The sequence below is a fragment of the Lepidothrix coronata genome, unplaced genomic scaffold (genome assembly GCF_001604755.1).
Source record: "Lepidothrix coronata isolate B3197 unplaced genomic scaffold, Lepidothrix_coronata-1.0 Scaffold198, whole genome shotgun sequence".
Taxonomy (NCBI): domain Eukaryota; kingdom Metazoa; phylum Chordata; class Aves; order Passeriformes; family Pipridae; genus Lepidothrix; species Lepidothrix coronata.
The window spans coordinates 542,805-548,804 of record NW_016690378.1 but is presented as its reverse complement, the minus strand read 5'-3'; positions in this window follow the sequence as shown (position 1 = coordinate 548,804).

Below are 6,000 nucleotides of genomic sequence, written 5' to 3'. Positions count from 1 at the left end.
GTTGGAGGCAGGGCCAGTTTCGCTCGCTGGGGCCATCTGGAAACTCTCAGACCTTCTGAAATGAAATTCACCCAGAGACCTTGTGTGAGCCGCGGGCCGGGTCTGGTTACTGACAGGGAGACCCGGAACATAAACACACCGAGGTCTCCAGGAGGCGCGAGGAGCACTCGTGCTATGGCAGAAATACAGATCGGGGTCTCAGGGAGGAACAAGGAGCGCCCGTGCTATGGCAGAAATACAGACCGGGGTCCTGTCACCCCTGCCCTGAGAGCAGGATGCCGGCGCACAGACTGGGAACAGCCTGTTCCCACCCTGCGTCCTGCTGCACGCCGACACACGGCTGACACGCACGGAACATTGGCAAGCACGGTGGTCTTCAGCATCTGAGGGCTCCTCTGCCCCTCGCACGCCCCGGGGGCAGCCATACACCCTGGCGTCCCTGCCTGTGACACACACACCCCCCTCACCACCCCAGGTTTAGGCCTGGTGCTGGGAAAGGCCTCTGGGATCAAGTCCAACCTGTGGCCCAACACCACCTTGTCAACTAGGCAGCGGCACTAAGCGCCATGTCCAGCCTTTCCTTGAACACCTCCAGGGACGGTGACTCCCCCACCTCCCCGGGCAGCCCGTCCCGATGTCTGTCCGCGGGGGCTGCCAGAGCGCCTGAGGCGGCGGGCACGGGGTGAGGGTGCGGCGGGAGGAGCAGCCACGGCTGGCGGGTCCCTCCAGGGGTGGTTGTTCGCGACTTCGGGAGCTCTCAAAGTACAGACACAGCGTTTCTAGCTCAGAAAGGAGCTTATGTTTATTCAGCTCAAGATGCAACGCGAAGGTTTCCGCAAACCAAGTACACCCAGGGCCAAAAAGCTACATCTTTTACACAGTAAAATTCGCATGGACCCGCCTATCTAACACATATTCTCCGCCTTCCTAATGCATATTTATTTGGGCGATGTGACCTCACGCGATGCTTGAAACGCAGAGTTCTTTCCCTCATTAAGCAACTTCTGTTGCAGAAGTTATCTGACTACATCAGTCGCCTTTACAAAAGGTGAGAAAAGTCAGCCTGGGAGGACAGAGAATTCCACTGAGGACACCGCGGGGAGGCGGTGGCTCCGCCGCGGCCTCAAGATGGCGGCGCCGTGAGGGGGGAGCGGGCGGGGCCGGGGGCGGCTGTTGCTGAGGGTGTTTTTGCTCCCTTCGCCGCCCGCCTCGTCCACCGCGCCGCTCCCAATAAAGGTAAAACCGTGGCGATGGGGCTCGGGGCCGCGACCTCGTCGGGCTGTCCCGGCTCCGGCCCCCTCCGCCCTCGCTACCCCAGACCCGCGCCGCGGGTTCGCCTCGTTCCGCGGGGCTGGGGGACGGGAGGGTCCCTCCCTCGCCCGCAAGGCCCCTGCGAAACCTTTCAGGAGGTTGAGGGGGGCCTGGGGGTGCCCCTGCCTGCATCCTGGCCGGGAGGGGAGACCCCCGCGGCCCACCCCTGGGTGCTGTGTTACATCGGAGTGAGCCTTTGTAGGTGCTCCGCGGGTGCCCAAAAAAACACTTTGCCTCTCATTTAAAACACTGCCCGCGTTCCCTCTGCCGAAGGGAGCTGGGCGATCCCATGTGGCAGGGGCTTTTCCTTTTGTAACCTGCCCATAAAAGATGCTCCCACCGGAATTTTGGCTCTACCTGCCCGCTGGGTACCTCTGACCCTCCAAAGGTGTTTGTCATTAGCTGTGCATTAGGGTGTCTTTGAGCTGTGACCCTCTCCAGGATGTTTTTTAAAGGTAGGCTTGGAAGGGGGTTTATCTTTTGCTTTCACACCTATGGCCACAGCACATTCCTCTCTAATCACATCCACTAATCACATCTGTTCTTTACCATGATCCATCAAGACCAGGCCTTCAAGAGACAAATAAATAGGTTTTTTGCACAATACCAAAGAGTGAGCATTCCATTTTTTCCTGTGTGATCTCCATCTCGACAAAGCTGCTACAGAGGAGCAGTGAGAAGAGAGCAGCAGGGCTGACCCTGTTCCCAGGTCAGGTTAGATGTCTTACAGAAAGGTGCTGTGGTGGGTTCTGGTCAGTGAAGCCCAGCTCTTCCCTACAGAGGGTGAGCCTGGGGGCAAGTTTCCTCTCCCGTGCTGACTCCCCTACATGACATAAGGCAGCAGGATTCTGTAGGGTTTTGATTAAGAGATGCCAAGCGTCTTGAGTTTGAGGAGGAATTTGGGTTAAAACCCCCATTGAAAGACCGGGTGATGCAGGAAACAGCCTGTCAGAGCACAGACTGGAACAGAGGTCCTCTCCCGGCCTCTCGGCCCTCCTCATTTGCTCATGTTTCATCTCTTTCCACTATATTTTAGCTGTCTCAACATACACTTAAAGAAGGTGCCAAAGATGAGCCCGTTGTCACCTGAAAAGCGGCTCAGCAGTTATAGAGTTCTTCCAGGAGGTGGAGGAAGCGCATTGGCTTCCTGGGGTAAACCCCACTTGGCTTTCACAGTGCTGGATCTTCCTCTGCTGGGTCTTAGAGCAGATTCACTCACGTTTGAAGAGCTGTTGAAGGGCCTTTTGTGTTAATGGAATTTTGTGGCTGAGAAGGTGCCTCGGATGGCCCAAAGCAGGTGGAGACAGCGATGGAAGTCCAAATGTCCATAGACTCAGCTCACAGTAATTGTGTGTACTTACTAAGAAGTCTGAGGGAATTGGACCTGTTTTGGGGTGACCACGCTTGAGAAATGTCATTTTCAAGCTTTTTTTTTTTTTTTTTTTTTAATTCCCTGTGTGCTTAAACAGGCCTTTGGATCAAGGCACCTCAGGGATGTGTTGAGCCATGTCTGCCCTTGGCTGTGGGAACAGATGTCTCCTGTGCTTCTGCTGATGCAAAATGGGTCCCAAAAACTGGTCTAGTGTCGTTTTGACAAGTCACAAATAAATTACAACACACAGTTCGCTGACGTAAACCTGCCTTACAAACAGCAGTTCAAATGTCCAGCTTCTGTTTTTTGAGGATGTTAGGGGAACCTGCAAAATACGATTAGCACTTTTCAGTGTTCTTGGGAACAGTGATCTGTGGCTGAGCAGTGACTGGAGCAAACTGGCATTTTTTTGGAGTTGTGCAGGTTTTCCACTGCGTGATTTTATTCGCTTTTTGAGGCAGCCCTCGGTTTGAAGCGTAACAGAAAACTTAACATTAAGAGTTGGATCAGAGCTGTTTGTTTTTCAATCTGTTTATATTTCTGTTCTGAGCATCAGTGCAGACAAAATGCGTGGGGTTCAAGCGGTATATTCTGCTGCCTTTAGAGACTGTGGAGCGCTGAATTTAGTCAAAGTGTTGCTTATTTTCCTCTGTTATCAGCCTGCACTGATGCTCTGAACTGCAACAAAATAGATTGAAAAACAAATTGGTGTGCCCTATCTCCTTGTGCTGGATTTCACATTATCCTCTGGGCGAGCTGCCTGCTCTGCCCCTTTGGAGCACCCCAGAGACAAGTAATGACCCCTCAAGCCTCTTTCAGCACTTCAAAGACTGAATTGCTTTTGGTGGGAGAGGTAAGAAAATTGAATTGCAGTCCTTGATTTTCTGGCTTTCCAATAACCCTCATTGTAAGATCATCATCTTGGTAACAAAAAAACAGGAAACCGGTAAACACACGCAGAAAATATTCAGATTGTGATTTAAGGCTGTCACTGCCCTTAACTCCTCAGGGATAAAAACAAAACATTGCCCCTCGTTTAGAGGCCAGTGTCATTCCCAGGGTCGAGGAAATGAGAGATGAATCCCAGCTTTCCATCCTGCTGAATTCACTGATTTCCATAAGAACTGTGAAATGAGCCTTTGAGTGGTTGCAAGTGGGCCGGGATGGGGTGAGCCCCTCTCACAGGGCAAGGAGCCTTTGTGGGCTGGCACCTGCTTCAGTGACCACTTCTGGTTTTAGCTCCCTGAGCAGAGGGTGCTGGGGAGCAGGAGGGTTGAGGGGTGCTCCTGTGAGCGCCTCCCGTCAGCTCCAGCAGAAGTGGCATTTCCTTAAGGCAGGGAAGTTGGATTCTTCCATTTTGCTTATCTCTTTCTGTCCACTTTGTGGTTTGTTTTGTTTTGTTTTCTGCCTGCTTTGGTTCAGCTTTTTAGAACTCACATAGGACTTGCTTTCTTCTACTTTCTCATCGGGTGTGCCGGCTGATTTTATGAAGCTTCATTATCCATGTGGGTGCTCCAAGTTATCCATCTCTGCCTGGCCCTGGGCTGTGCCGTGCCGGCAGCAGAGGGAGCAGCAGGCTGTGGGTTTTGTGCCTTTCAGAACCACTGTGCTGGGAGTGCTTCATTTTTTGGTAGTGTGCAGCAATAGTAGTTGGGTTTGGGTTTATTTTAAAGCTACAAAAAGCCTGCTCCAGGAGGAATTTCAGGCGTGGAACACATCCTCAAGCTGGCCACTGAGATCGATGCAGAAAGAGCTTTTGGTGTTATTAATGGCAGCAGCTGTGTTGACCAGCACCTTGCAAAAGTCTGTAGTTCTGGCAGTGAGGGACATACAGAATCCTTTTGCTAAGGCCACAGAGACATTAAAATTCTTTCTGTGCCTTGTGATGGGTGTTGTAAAGGTGTGGGTACTGTGGCAGCAGGAATTGTGAGGGAAGAGTGGTCTCATCCATGCACCTTTGGAGCACCTGTCTCTGCAGAGTCTTAATTGCTAAAGTGCTTGGTCCTAAATTTCAATTATCTTTTGATGAACCTGGTGATGTGGGTGGCCTTTGAATCTGTTGGATCTAGGTGGAAGTAATTATATGAATAATGAAGAGAAGTAATTTAATTGGGCACTCTTTTTTAGTTATTTGGATAGAATTGGGTGTCCATCTTTCCTCCTTCTCTGTGAAGAAAGGTTGTTGCTCTCAACAGATCTTTTTCCTGTTCTACTATAGCTTAAAGAAAAAGACACGATTCCTTCAAACTGTGGAGTTGTGTGAGGGCAGGAATACCTGGGAAAAGGTGGAATGAGCTGGAACTGAACAGTAGAGGGTGATGTTTGCTGCAGACCTGTTCTGGACCACCTCTGCTTGGGAGTTCAGAAGAAGAAGGGGCATTTTGCTGAAGTGGGTGTCCTGAGAGCAATCACAGATGGCAACTGCTGCTTAAGGATGACGGGGGACATTTATCGACATGTTGTCAAGTAGAGCCTTAGGAACTTTGGGCACTGTTGAAAATTTGGCTTAAATTGCTTATTTCACAGTCTCCCTGGAAGCTGGTGGAAGGAAAACTCTTAAGCCATCTTGGTGTTCTCCTTGGAAAGCTGGAAGGATGGGGTTTAAGATGTCCCATCAAAGGATTAATTTTGCAAAGCCCGTTTCTTGTGCAGGTCAGATGGGCAAATGCCCTGTCTCCTTTGTCCCCTTTGTGACTCAAGGGAGTCAGACTTTGTCTTGGTTTACTGGCAGTATGTCCCAGGAGGGCTGCAGAGAAGCAGCTTTAAGATGAAGACGTGACAGTTGGCTATTTCTTACCAGTGCTGCTGGCAGAGGCAGACAGCTCATGTTGTCAGCACTCATTGCTGCTGAAGGATCAGTTACCTGCTCTCAGAGATTCCCAGTTCCACCCAGTCCCCCAGCCAGCTCTCCCAGAAGTCATCCAGAGGACGGCTGGGAGATGAAGCCACACAAACTCAGGTGAGAAAGAAGACATGTAAATTAACAGGTAGAATAACTGTGGTGGTGGAGGGTCCTCCCCCTAAAAATCAGTTCTTATCATGACTAGGCACCTTGCTGGAAGAGAGGCTTTAGCCAAACCCAAGTTATGAGCCTGGAAATCTGGGAGGCAGTGATGGATGAGGAATCAGATTGCTGGTGTGGTCCCTTCTGGCTCTAAGCTTTGAATAAAAACCTGAAGTGTGCTCTAAGTAGGGGGCAGTTGCCTTGAGGCTGCTTGTTACAAATGCCTGTTCTCTTTGGCAGTACTGGGTTGTTGGGTCGCTATAATTAAAGAAGTAAAATGTATTTAAACAAATATGTCTGTGCTAATTGCTTA